At 44.7% G+C, this 15,108-nt stretch overlaps 1 protein-coding gene and 1 non-coding gene across 2 annotated transcripts in view; both read right to left on the bottom strand.

Moving 5' to 3' along the window:
* Positions 1 to 15,108, bottom strand: part of LOC140421423 (uncharacterized) — a 307,993-nt gene that overhangs the window by 223,032 nt on the left and 69,853 nt on the right. The gene's annotated exons all lie outside the window — the stretch shown is intronic.
* trnar-ccg (transfer RNA arginine (anticodon CCG)) lies at positions 13,786 to 13,867 on the bottom strand. The gene has a single exon. It is a non-coding gene; the product is annotated as a tRNA-Arg (tRNA).

Raw genomic sequence — 15,108 nt, forward strand, 5'->3', positions numbered from 1 at the left:
GGATGTTGCCTGGTATGGAGGGCATTAGCTATGAGGAGTGGTTGAATAAACTCGGTTTGTTCTCACTGGAACGGCGGAGGTTGAGGGGCGACCTGATAGAGGTCCACAAAGTTATGAGGGGCATAGACAGGGTGGAGAGTGAGAGGCTTTTCCCCAGGGTAGAGGTGTCAATTACTAGGGACACAGGTTTAAGGTGCGAGGGGCAAGGTTTAAAGGAGATGTCCGAGGCAGGTTTTTTACACAGAGGGTAGTGGGTGCCTGGAACTCGCTGCCGGAGGACGTGGTGGAAGCAGAAACGATAATGACATTTAAGTGGCATCTGGACAAATACATGACTAGGATGGGAGTAGAGGGATACGGACCCAGAAAGTGTAGAAGATTTTAGTTTAGACGGGCAGCATGGTCGGCACGGGCTTGGTGGGCCGAAGGGCCTGTTGCTGTGCTCTACTTTGCTTTGTTCTTTGTTCTCTGTATTAATCCTTAAAATATTCCAATAACAATCACGATAAAGATTCCGCAGATTCGAGATACTACTCGTGCTGATGAACTGAACAAGCCCCGGGTCTGATTCTCTGAGTTTCATGTTCCTCAGGGCTGTTGTCACAAAGGTGGGCGTCACTGGCTGCTTCCTTCCTTCGGCATAGTGGCACAGGGGCGACGCGGTGGCACAGTAGATGGCAATGCTGCTCCAGAGCGCCAGGGACCCAGGTTCAACTCCATTCGTTGCCTCTCTGTGTGGAGTTTGCACATTATCCCCGTGTCTGAGAGGGTTTCCTCCGAGTTTTCGTGTTTCCCCCGGAGTCGAAATATGTGCAGATTAGGTGGACTGGCCATGCTAAATTGACTCCTTGTGTCCAATTATTAGGTGGCTTCAGGGAAGTGCGGTCCGAGTAAGGTGTTCTTTCAAACGTTTGGTGTAGGATCGATAGACCAAATGACCTCCCCTGTATTCACGGGATTCTCTGGTTCACTGGTAAGTCTTCAGAATGGTCAAGGTCACCTCCACGCCGAGTCTTCACTGGGATGTGACTTGGGTGTCTACATTGATCTCCCTTTGCGCGCTTTTGCTGAAACGTCTGGATGAAAGCAAATTACTGCGGATGCTGGAATCTGAAACGAAAGATAAAATGCTGGAAAATCTCACCAAGTCTGGCAGCATCTGTAGGGAGAGAAAATAGCTCTTTTCTCCCCCTACAGATGCTGCCAGACTTGCTGAGATTTTCCAGCATTTTCTCTTTCGTTTGCAGAAACATTTCTGGCTTTTGGCCAATGAGGCCTGGGGCGGGGGATCCAAACCCCACTGGATACGAAGGTGACCGCTGACGTGACACCGGGGCTTCCGCCCACTACCCATTGGTGGTGTTGCTCGCACGTAACCTGTGGCCATATAAGTGAACAGCTGGAATCCTGGCCCTCGAAAGTCGGGCAAGTTGTTATAAATTAACAAGCAATGAGTAAAGACAGCGTGATGTAGGGAAAGAATGACAGAGCAATGAAAACGGATGCACAAGTAACATTAGAGAAATATTAAAGAGATACACAGAACGAACAAGCAGATGGAATAACATAGAGAGGGCAGACCATTGGCAGAGACAGGGAAGCACAGAATGTGAGATGGCGAGATTAAAACAAGGCGAGTGAGGGAAGGAGAGAACAAAAGGGAAAGAGGTCGCAAGGGAAACACATGGGAGCTATTGCAATACTATGGACAGTGAAAGATCCTGCATGACCCTCAGTTTTTCAAATATATTTGTGTTTTTTTCCACAGTTGGCGCAATGAGCAGTTGTTGAGCATTTAGATTCTCAAATATTATCCAGCAGTGGAAACAGAAAAAGTGGAAATATCAAGGTGAGTATGAAGAACAGATAAAAGGGAGAATAAAAGGCAGATAATGGATCGGGAATTAAAACAAATTCCACCGGAACATGTGAATCTGCACCGACCATCTAAAAGAGAGCTCCGCCCAGGTCCAATGTCCCACCCCATCCCCATAACCCTACCCAAGGTGGACAGTGCACCTAACCTGCACATCTTTGGACTGTGGGAGCAGCCACAGAAAGTCCACACAGAAAGAGGGAGAAAGCGCAAACTCCATACAGAGTTATCCAAGGTCAGAGTTGAACCCGGGATCCTGACGGTGTGAGGCAACTGAACTCACCATTGTGCCATCGTGCCTGCGGTAGCAGCTCCATGCAGGTCAGAGGCTGGTATATTTCAGTCAAACGGATACTACCGTGAGGCAGAGAAATTGAGATACACCTTTCTCCACATAGCATTCCTCTGAGGGACAGGCCACCAAGAATGCAATTAATTGTGGCATAGAATCAAATGGTTTGTAAGCAGGTGTGGGCTATCTGGCCCTTTGAGCCTACTCCGCCATTCAATCTGATTTTGGTATATCTGATTGTGGTCTCAATTCCATCTTCCTGTCTTTAATCCCTCCCCCACCCATCACCCGTGGCTCCCTTGACTATCAACAATCTATCCAACTCAGCCTTGAATAAATTTTAAGACACGGCCTCCATTACTTTCTTGGGGTGAATTAGGAGAATTCCATAGACTAATGACCATCTGAGAGAACAAAATGACGTAATTCCTATCTTAAAATGTGGAATACTCATTCTTAAACTGTTCCCATAGTTTCGTCTTCCCGCACTGGAAAACATCCTCCGTGTATTACCCCCCCCCCCCCCATCCCATCAATACATTATGTATTACGATAGTATTACCTCCTCACTTTTCTAAATACCAATGCGTAGATAATCGGAAGATATATATCTAACCGAGGTTGACTGAAACACACTGACAGAAATAGATCACGATTTCATATGGAGCAATGCATGGAATTTCACAATTGAACAGCTCTTTGCGTATCTGTTCATTTCCAGGCTTCAGATTAATTCACGATCTCCGCAATTAAATTGCCACATGAATCAGTTGGTACTATTGCTGTGCACTGTTTGCAGATGTGACTTTTATACAGACTGAAAGAGTGAGAGAGGAAGAATGGCTTTCAGACCCAACTTCTTCCTTCAACAGCCATTAATCTGAGACTAAAACCTAAATCTTTATTGTGGAATATCCAATCGGAGATTCTCCATATTTTTCATTGGCTGTCTTTATTGTTCGCTAAAACATCAAATGGCGATTATTGGGACTTGGAACGCAACATTCACCAATCAGACTGGAAATGATATCATTGGACATCCGACGGATAACGCCAATGAATCCAACTTCATGGTGCACTTGCATGTGATTCCCATTTTCCTCGTCCCGTGCATTGTTTTGGGAATCATTGGGAATTCAATTGCACTGTGGCACATCATACGGAAGAAGCAGCTTTCATCACCAACTGATGTCCTCCTGCTCGACTTAATCATCATGAACATCTTGATTATCCTGACTTCCGGAATTGGCACATTGGAAATTGTACATTCATTCATTTCAGTACAGCTACTTGGTTTTTTCGCCGTTACCACAACCGTAATCAGTCTTTACGGCAACCCAGCCTTCATGACCTGCATTGCCGTTGACCAATACATCGCTATTGTCCATCCCATCAAGTTCCATGCATGGAGAAAACCCCGATATTACCTTGTTCTGTCATTAACAGCTTGGCTGACATTTCTGACCCTGGGTGTTCTGATCTTTTTCCTCCAAAAAGGCACGTTGGACAACACATTTTCATGCATAGCTCAGGTTTCAATCTGGGAGCGGAACCTGGTGCTTATGTTGTGTCCCGAATTGGTCGTATTTTTCACCCCAATCCTAATCCTTTTGACCTGCTATGCCCTGAGCGCAAAGAAACTGATTGAAATGGGAGCTGGGAAGGAGTCCATGGAAATGATGAAGAAGAAAGTGCTGAGAACCATTTTGGCGATTTTGGCTCTCCTGCTTTTGTGTTTTGCTCCATTTCACGTCATTGAACTTTCTTTTATTTTGAAGAACCTGCTGGATCCGAGGGAGGAAATTGTGAGATGGTACGTTTGTAATATTCGGCCGTACACCTGGGCTATCACTTCTCTTAACACCGTCCTCAATCCCCTGCTCTACATTTTCAGGTCACAAAATTTCCAATGGAAGATGGTTTGTTGTAGACCATACCAGTAGTGCAGACAGCCGGGACCATCGCTACTGTCAGTCACGTGCCCTCACCCCACCATGACAGGAGCTAATGTTATTCGACTACTAATCCAATGGTCCAGAGTAATGCTTCGAGGACACGATTTCCACTGCCACATTGGTTGACAGGAAGAATTTATATTTAATTAATAAAAAAATCTGGGCACAGAAGTGAGTCTCATTAATGGTGATCATCGAACCTGTCAGATTGGAAGTTTTAAAAATGATCTAGTTCACTAATATCCTTTCAGGATAGAAACCTGCCACCCATACTCGCTCTGATCTCTATGTAACTCCAGACCCACAGTTGACTCTGAACTGTCATTGGAAATTCCCAAACAAACTATTGAGTTGCACCAAACCGCTGCAGAAAGTTTGAAGGGAATAAAGCCAGGTGGGCCACTCGACAGCAAACTAGACACCGACAATTACAAAAGTACGCCTTCGCCCAGTCGATCCCGCAATGTCTACCACTACAAGGTCTGGGGACCTGTGCCAGAACTAGGAGAGGTGCCTCGCCGACCTTTCAAAAAACAGAGTACTATAGCCACACCAATGAATCATGACTTGTAGACTCCTTTGCCAGCGTTTCTCCTTATGTATTATCCCACCCGCAAGTCAGAATGACCAGATGCGGTAAGCACCGTGCTTTATAGTGCAGATGTAAAGGAAACCTCTTGCTGATTAAACCCTACTTGGAAGAACAACTGAGGGAAGCAATGGCAAATAATGTAATCTGGTAGGAGCCTTCAATGTACATCACCAGGAGTGACAGTGGAAGCATTACTGACAGAGATACCTGAGTCTTGAAAGTTATACCTTCGAAGAAGGTGGTTACAGAAGCAAAAATAGGGAAATACCTATTAGGCGCATCATTACTAATTTTCGGATTTCTGATGGCCAGCAATGGAGCACTGGCAGTAATTTTGAATTACTACAGGGTTGCAGCAAGCTGGTGTAGAGTGGGATTCGTTTTGGAATGACACTGGGATATGTTGTGAGGTTGAAACATATGGTTTCAGGTTCGATACAATTTGTAAAAAAAATTAATTTTGAACACGCAATTCTTTTGTTTCAATTAAGGGCAATTTAGCGTGGCCAATCTTTGGGTTGTGGGGGTGAAACTCACGCAGGCTCGGGGAGACTGCGCAAATTCCAAACAGACAGTGGCCTGGGGCTGGGATCGAACCCGGGTCCTCAGCGACTTGAGCAGCAGTGCTAACCACTGTGCCACCGTGCCACCCAGACTCGATACAAAATTAGGGGAGACGGTCGCTGTGGATGTACTTTGGGACGATGTCAGGGCTGTTGGAAGCGAGGTATTATTGCACTTAGTTTGTGGTTAACAAGTGAATCTTGAGCACCACCTGCAAGTTCACCTCCAGGCAATCCATCCTGACTCATTGCCATTCGTTCACTGTCGCTGGATCAAGTTCGCGGAACTCCCTCGTGAACAGCAACATGGGCATACCAGCAGCAGATATACTGTAGAAGTTCAAGAAGGCAGCTCACCGCCATCTCCTCAAGGGAAATAGCGATGCACAATAAATCATGCCAAACAGAAAGGCCGTTATAATTTGAAAAAATAAAGATAAAGATAAGGCAAGATCAGACATGGACTCAGCTGGGATGCAATGGCAAAAATTGGAAATTAATATAGAGTTATGGCGAGAGATGGCAAATCGCGTGTGGGGTGCAGAATTATAGTGAGATTAATAGAGGGTTGTGAGATTAATAGAGGGTTGTGCTATAGAGTGATCAATGCGATTACGTTGCATTCATAACGAGCTCTGAGTGTATAATATTGTGTGAGATTACATCGGATTAACGTGCTTCAGATAGTGTGGGAAGTCAACTAAGAGTAGAATTGATACACAGCTATGGGATAGGGTGGTCACTGAGTCTATCTTGTAACAAATATAGGGATAGAGTGTATGCCATTAGGGTTAGAGTAGGAGTTGAGTCGTTTATTTTCTTTTACCTGTTGGATGATATTTTATATTCTCTCTGCAGCCACACCCATATGGTCAAAGTGAATAGTTCATTAATAATAATAATCACTTATTGTCACAAGTAGGCTTCAATGAAGTTACTGTGAAATGCCGCTAGTCGCCACATTCCGGCGCCTGTTCGGGCAGGCCACTTCTTCAAGGAGAAATACAACCAAATTGACAACATTGATGCTAAACCTCATTGCCTGTTTGTTCCATGGCCTGTCGGCATTTACTCGGAAATGCTGTATCAATCTTTGAATGTAGTATTTGTAATTGTTAGATCGATTGTCAATAAAACCTGTACTTTTATGTGTAACCGATGATGTCTCTCCGCTGTTCCCAAGCAAACTAGAAACATCTGAATCAAACCACATGGGAATTAATTTCTTGTCTCGCAAATACTTGCATCTATGATTCCTGCAGCCTCTACAACTTAGCAAAACGTTCAACAAGTTTCAGAAGACCGCTATGATGTAAAATGTAAAAATTGATTGCAGCGCTGGATACTAACCATGTGGTCAATAGCTTGAGGTTTTTTTAAAACACTTAAAGGCGTGGGGTGGAAGGCGATGGGGGCACGAGCATAAGGAGGTAATTTCTCTCTCTCTCTCCCTGTCGCTCTTTCTCCCTCTCGCCTTGTCTCTCCCTTACTGATACATGGATGGGCAAGGGCTTAGAAAACCCCAAAGTGTATCATGGAGTTTACCTGACCCACAACTTTTACTAGATTGTGGAATGGGGAGCACAGGGCCCACTCTACAGATGTGGTACAGCAGAAATGGAAACATATTTTTTAAAGCAAAACAATGTTTATTCTATGAACTCAAGTTAACCTTTTTAAAACAGTACGAAGTCTCACGACACCAGGTTAAATTCCAACAGGTTTGTTTCGATGTCACTAGCTTTCGGAGCGCTGCTCCTTCCTCAGGTGAATGAAGAGGTATGTTCCAGAAACATATATATAGACAGATTCAAAGATGCCAGACAATGCTTGGAATGCGAGCATTAGCAGGTGATTAAATCTTTACAGATCCAGAGATGGGGTAACCCCAGGTTAAAGAGGTGTGAATTGTATCAAGCCAGGACAGTTGGTAGGATTTCGCAGGCCAGATGGTGGGGGATGAATGTAATGCGACATGAATCCCAGGTCCCGGTTGAGGCCGCACTCATGTGTGTGGAACTTGGGTTTTTACGGAACTTTTTAAAACATACAGTGAACATCTTAGCTACCATTAATTCAAATACAACCCCCAAAGAATACAACACTAAGTAATCATAGATTATCATATCATAAAATTTATTGTATAACAAGAAAGGGGATTATTGAGAAAAAGTAAATGGTTAACTGTATACAGCACAGAGGTCTCTGAACATTAGGGACCTTCAAGCAGCTATTGGATAGGTACATGGATGACGGTAGAATTATATAGTGTTGATTAATTTGTTCTTAAGGTCAGCCGCAGCACGGTAGCATTGTGGATAGCACAATTGCTTCACAGCTTCAGGGTCCCGGGTTCGATTCTGGCTTGGGTCACTGTCTGTGTGGAGTCTGCACGTCCTCCCCATGTGTGTGTGGGTTTCCACACCGGGTGCTCCGGTTTCCTCCCACAGTTGAAAGATGTGCAGGTTAGGTGGATTGGCCGTGATAAATTGCCCTTTAGTGTCCAAAATTGCCCTTAGTCTTGGGTGGGGTTGTGGGGATAGGGTGGAGGTGTTGACCTTGGGTAGGGTGCTCTTTCCAGCAGCCGGTGCAGACTCGATAATAAATTCCCAAACAACATCCAGAAGACAAAAGAAACACCTTTTAACAGGAGCACATCAGGTTTACATTCACTGCTGAGAACATTTATAATTCTGAATTCACCAAATAATCAAGAGATAGTCTTTTCATGGCAGAGAGAACAACATTACGCCTGATTTGTCTGGCTTCAGCTCCAACACTGAAACAGAACCAAAAAAAACAGACACACCCAAACTTTTCTCAAAGTGAAACTAAAACCAGAGCCAGAGCTCAGCTCCACCCGCACTCTGGCATCACTGCAGTAACATGAGGAGCCAAACATTTCTTAAAGTGACATTCCCATGACAGCAGCTTGATGGATGATTTAAATATATAGACACGTTGTTCGATAGACACATGGATAAAGAGCAAACGATTAATTTAATGGAGTTACACAGATTTGCAGAATAAGACAGCTAGAGTAATCGTGAATTATTACCTTTGAGATAGATAGATGCCAATAAATAATTGGGCGAGAAGCATGGAGGAAAACGGTGAAACGGGGACATATGTAGACCGTAATTTGGCAGAAAAATATAGATTACAAGAGAGATTGTTGGATACAATATGAGCGAAGAGATGTAAAAAGCTCGTTGTTACTTTTGAGATTCTAAATACCAAAGGTAGAAAAAATTGCTCAAGGGGAAAACAACTTGCTTTGAATATTGATATTTGGTTTCCATGAACGAGTAATGCTTGTTTGCAGTTTGTGTTTACACTGTGGAAATGCACAGCGCATGGAAAACTCAGAGTAAACTGACAGCTAATATCACGCAGGCTGGGCCCACTGCACAACCCGGTCCGCTGAAGAGGGGGGAGAGCTTTATCTTACCTGTCATGGGATGCATTTTTTCTCTGCCCCTAATGGTCAAAATTCAGTAGGCTCCCGGGGAATTAAAACATGTTATGCTCCTTTTGTGTGCAGCACTGCCAAAAACAGTGGGCTAATTTTCTCATTTCCGGAACTCGACAGGGACGTTCATTGGTGCGCCTCAATTTTACCGGAAAACGTGAAAACGTCAGTCACGATTGGCTCCTGCAACATGACAGATGGTGAGAATCTACTGCCTGATGCGCCACCTGCTGATTGGCTTTAATGAATCACCTTTTAAATGATCTTACAGAAACCGGTAATGGGGCGAGTTGTCCCGGGGCCTTTCTCAGTGTGTTGACCTCAGCACACAGTAATATACCACGTGGTCAGTGCACTGCCGCCCTTCACAGTGAAAATGGTGATATTCCTGGGTGTATTCAGAATGACAAGGAAACGAATCTTAACTTCATTATTTCCAGTAGAATGCACATGAGATCCGACAGTGGGACACATGTTCTCGTTCTGACGATAAAGTTGGAAATTTAATAGATACATTTATCCTCTGCGATTTGGGCTTCTGTGTGTGATAGCCCGAAGGAATGTCCATAAAACACTAGATGGATGGACGGATTTTAATTATATATTATTATGTTAATATTTTTCTTGTATTAACACCTGTTCCTTGTCACTGGGAGTCATAGGGACTGGGTTAACACAGTGGGCTAAATAGCTGGCTTGTAAAGCAAACCAAAGCCAGCAGCACGGTTCAATTTCCCTACCAGCCTCCCCGAACAGGCGCCGGAATATGACGACAAGGGGCTATTCACAGTAACTTCATTTGAAAGCTACTTGTGACAATAAGCGCATTTCACTTCATTCCAGCAGTGGGGGTATCCCGGTACTACTGGACAAATCATTTCTCCTCCGCTCAACGTTCTAGTTTATAGGATTTAATTTGTATTTAATTACAGGCAGCTCCAGTCAAACTCCCGAGAATCTGGTCACCATATTATCAGATGGAGGAGGTGTACAAGTATTTAAAATATCTGTGGGCGGTGAGAAAGGCTCCACCACACTCACAGTGGAGATGTAAATTTTTCCTGGAACTGTTCACTGGATTTCCATCCACTGGAGTTTCCATTTTCACAGTGACAGTGATTGGGGGATAAACATTGACCAGGACAGCGGGGAGAACTTCCCGGCTCTTCTTTCAGAAAACCTCCTGGCATCTTTCACATTCTTCTTTCCCGGCTGAATAAGAAAGGAAGAGTTTCACCAGACCTGTGCTGAGACTCGGTTCCACGTCTCCCTGGGTCGATTTCCCCCTTCCTCTGTCAGCAGCCACTGAACTGCGATGAGATTGCATCGATTGATATCCTACTTCATTCAGCTTCATATTTGGAATTGTTCATGTAGAGTAACGGGTAACATGTGTACTTTAAGAACAAAAGAGCCCCAGTTCCAAACTGTCCAGTTGGCAACGTGGAGCGGATATTTTCCTGGAGATTTGTGTCCACAGATGCTGACCTGCGGAGTTTTCTTTTCAATATTTTTATCTGGCGTCAGAGATGTCTGAGCTGCTTTGCATCAAACATAAGTTACATTTTGCTTGAAGCGGGACGTTAAATGTGGGCTCATTTATCTGGAGAGGTGGTTCTCGCATACGAATTTTCAGTCAACGAGCACGCGAGCTGTCAAGGTATCAAATCCAAAACACGCCCTTTACGCCAGGTCAGATGTTATGAATTGTTTGTTGCACTTGTTCTTTGTGTCCGGGCGGCAGTTGTTGATCAATCTGCCATTGACAGCTCCTCCAGACACATCTTTTGTTTATTTGTTTCTTCCATTGCTCTGACAGAGAGCTGGCACGGACACGGCAGCCCGAATGGCCTCATTCTGTGGTGTAATTATTCTCTGATTCGAAGCTAACCTCACCCTGTGGCCAAGGAAGCCAAGGCCTTTTCTCATTGAATCTCTCCTGACTTGCCCCCTATCAGAGACCTTTCCTGTTGTTCTGTTTGCTTCCTCCGGGATTTCACTTGGTTAAAACGTCCTACATTTCTAACCTGTCCCGGTTTTAAAGAAAAGTGATGGTGAAAGATGAACTTTGTTGTCCTGTCGTCAAATGCCGCCTGACTCCCTGAGTTGTTCCAGTATTTTCCGCTTTCTCCGCAGATGTTAGATCGACTTTCGATGGCAATGACAGTGTGCTTCCGTTGGTTTCGAAGGCTCGTTGGTCTAGGGGTGTGATTCTCGCTTTGGGTGTCTTGGTGTCGAAATTTGCGAGAGGTCCCGGGTTCAAATCCTCGGCGAGCCCGTTGCTAAGCTTTTCTGTTGGTCAAGCGACATGCTTTCTTCATTTCTTTGCGGCGCAGACGGCGGGATTCATTCACACTTTCTTTGAGAAGCTGAGCTCACACTGCAGGGAACCAATACGTTCCCGAGAAAATCGAGACATTTTCGAAAAGCTTGTCTATGAGTGGACATTCACTTATCTCTGTTGACTAATTCTGGTGTATTCAGGCAGCTCTCTGTCCCTTTCATTTTATTCAGTTCAACAAATTCAGACTGTGTAATCTCTCTTCCCCCTCCACCATATGTTTATTTATATCAACTTATTTTCATTCCTTCCATTGATATGTTTTACCCTCAGCATTGCCCCCCTCCCCCAGCCCATACCATCCTACTTGAGCAATCTGATCCCTGTTGCCAATTGTCCTCTGACACACTGCTTACTTTGTTCTGCTATTAACACATTCTGATCTCTTGTTGCGCCACTATCAGCACCTTCCTTGGCCTTGATTAGCCTCATTTACATTCCTTTTTTATTTGTGTCCGAGGCATTTTCGTCATTTTCCACCTATTGCTGACCACTCTATCGAGGCCCAATAGGGCACCCCACCCCCCGCCCATCCACAATAGTCTGAATCTGACCCCATTTCCAGTTCTCCAGCTTTGACAAAGCGTCACCCAGACCCGGAACTACAGCTGCCATCTCGCTTCACAGATGCTGTCAGACCTGCTGAGATTGTCCAGTATTTTCTGTTCTTGTTTCAGAATGAAGCATCCTCAGTAAGTTGCATTTGTCGTTCATTTAGACATGTTTGAGATGGTGAATAAGTATGTTCATCTGCATTTGTAAATGCATGAAATTCTGTTGTGGATGAACTAGCTCCGAATATCCAAAATCGGAAGATCCTTTTCTTCTCATTGCCTGTCGAAAATTCAGTACTTGTGACTTAATGTGGAATTTATTTTAGTGGCTCATGAGAGACTCAACCTCATAATCCTCGAACATACGAGATCGGGGAACAAAAGCACACAACATGAGAAGCACTTGATGTTTCTACCCGGTATCGACCCGGGGACATTTCGCATGTTAGGGGAATTGATAACTACACTACAGAAACAGCTGGCAATTACCAGAAGTGCACAATGTACAACCTCACTGTGTTGCTGCAGATCCGCATGGTGAGGCTTAGAGGCCAGGCCACTTATTACAAGACGGCAGCTGTTTCTTTACAAAAAAAAGATGTTTCGACATATAAAACCATGAGATGCAGAAATTATATCGAACATAGCATAAGTTATATTTTAAGCTCAGTCTTAAATTTGTGCTCTTTGGTCTCCAGGTATGGTTTTCGTTTACGGATTTTCAGTCAATGCCCATGCGAGCGGTCGTGGATTTAAATCCAGGACAAGCCCTTCACTCCAGGTCAGACATTATGAATTGTTTGCGATGCTGACGGCGGAGTTGATTTACATTGGCCCACTCTGAAAAAGATTTCTCAGGACACGGGATGTTTCCGTCGTTTCTCTCCCCACAGGTGATGCTCGAGGGAGACAGTGTCTGAGCTGGAGTGCGTTTGGATAGAATCGATGCTCCAGATCTGCGTTAACTTCACAGGGACGTGGCCCATCTAATCCACAGAGCCAAAGTGGAGAATTGAGCTGACTGGAGAGCTGGATCTTAACGCTGACCTCCCGGACCTCGGCCTCCTGAATAGTTCCAAAGAAGCTCAACAAACACTCGAGGAACAGCTGCGCATCTTTCCACTGGGCTCAATACAGCTTTCACACTCATAGTGTGTGCAACAGTCTCACACTGTAAATGCTGCCTCCATTCTGTGTGTCCTTACATCGCAGATTAGGGATTGAATCTTGTTTCCACTTGTTCTTTGTGTCCGGGCGACAGTTGTTAATCAATCTGCCATTGACAGCTCCTCCAGACACATCTTTTGTTTCTTTGTTTCTTCCATTGTTCTGACAGAGAGCTGGCACAGACACGGCAGCCCGAATGGCCTCATTCTGTGGTGTAATTATTCTCTGATTCGATGCTAACCTCAGCCTGTGGCCAGGGACCCAAGGCCTTTTCGCCTTTAATCTCTCCCGACTTGCCCTCTATCTGAGCCTTTTCCTGTTCTGTTTGCTCCCTCCGGGATTTCACTTGGTTAAAACGTCCGACATTTCTAACCTATCCCGGTTTTAATGAAAGGTGATGGTGAATGACGAGCTTTGTTGTCCTGTCGACAAATGCCGCCTGACTCGTTGCAATATTCTCTCCATTGCGCCATAGCAGTACATAGCTTTTACTATTCCTCGATGATGAAGACCAGTTACGATGTTGAGGTTGATATGAGATTGAGGTAATATTTAGCAAGACAAAACTAGACGCACTACATGTTTCAGTCCGGTTTCGAACCAGAGACTTTCCGGGTGTTAAGCGAATGTGATAACCACTACACTACAGAAACCGCTGGCAATACAGCAATCAATGGACGTGTGCAATGTTCAACCTCACTGTCTTGCTGCAGCTTCTCATGGTTCGGCTGAGAGGCCATGTCACTTATTACAAGAAGACAGCCGTTTATTTTAAACCGATGTCTCAACTTATAAAACAATCAGGAATCGAACTTTACAGACCTGAAGATAAGTTATGTTTTGCTTGAAGTGGAAGTTAAATTGAGATTATTTCGTAAATAACCACAGCCGATACGAGAATTGAAGATGTTCTGCTCACTTTGCCCAGCATCAAGAACCAGCTGTCCCACCCACTGAGTTAAAGCGCAGGCCGAAAGCCAGCCAGGAGTCGAACCTGGAATCTCCTGAATCTTCTGATTCGGAGTCAGACGCGTTGTCCATTGCGCCACTGGCCCTCAGCAGTGCTAGGCTTCTGCTATTCCTCGATGATGAAGATTAGTTACGAGTTGTGGTAACGTTCAGGAACAGACTAAACTTGAAACACGAGGTGCTTCTGCCAGTTTCGAACCGGGAACCATTCGCGTTTAAGGCAAATGTGATGACCACTACACTACAGAAACAGCTGGCAATGCAGAAGCCAAAGGACCTGTGCCACGTTCAACTGAACTGCCTGCTGCAGCTTCTCATGGTTCGGCTGATACGCCATGCCACATCTTACAAGAACACGTCTGTTTCTTTAAAACAGGTGTCTAAACTTACAAGCCAGAAGAAATAGAACCTCTATTGAACGGAAGCATTTGTTCAGCAAATCTCTCACGGCGAAATGCTCGCTTCAATTATTAATGCAGCATTCTTAAATTCCTGCAGTAAAAAACAACCAACTTTACACAATACTTGTTTCCTTATTCAATGCTTAAGTTGAGTTTTAGGATTGAGAATTATGTGTTTCTTATATTTGACCTCTTTGTGTTTTGGTGTGTAACATGCTGCAGCCTAAGTACCGTTCATGTATAAGAAAGGAGGGGTGACAGCAAATCCGCCCTGAGCCTGGATTCCCACAGTGGCTTTTCCTGTTTCTCCATCAGAAAGACCGTTTTTTCTTTCCGAACGCTGATTCAGTTAAGTCTCTGGAATTTCCTCTAAGTCAGTTACAGTATCGTTTGTGTCTGTCCTTTTGAGTTCACATTACTATAAGACATCCTTCAATCTGGCCTATTCCATTTGCTGCTCTTAATGCGGCCTACTCTACATTGAAGAGACTAAATGCCGACTGGGGGACCGCTTTGCAAAACACCTTCGCTCCATCCACAAGCTGGAGGCAGACCCTCCTGTCGCTATTTCAACTCACCGTCCTGCTTTCATGTCCACGTGTCCCATCTTGGCCTGTTCCAATGTTCCCAAGTAGCTCAGCACAAAGCCGAGGAACAGCCCCTCGTCCTCCGATTAGGCATGGAACAGCCTTGTGGATTTAACAGTCAGTTCAACAACTTCGGACTGAAATCCCTCCTCCCCCTTCACCACATGTGTATTTCCATCAACTTATTTTCATTGCTTCCATTGATATGTTTTCCCCCACCATTGTCCCCCACCACCATCCCCCGAGCCCATCCCATCGCTCTTGGGAATTCGGCCCCGTGTACCTTATTGTCCTCTGCAATTAACACATTCTAATCTCCCAATCGCCTCGATCAGCACC

The sequence above is a fragment of the Scyliorhinus torazame genome, chromosome 5 (assembly GCF_047496885.1).
Source record: "Scyliorhinus torazame isolate Kashiwa2021f chromosome 5, sScyTor2.1, whole genome shotgun sequence".
NCBI lineage: Eukaryota > Metazoa > Chordata > Chondrichthyes > Carcharhiniformes > Scyliorhinidae > Scyliorhinus > Scyliorhinus torazame.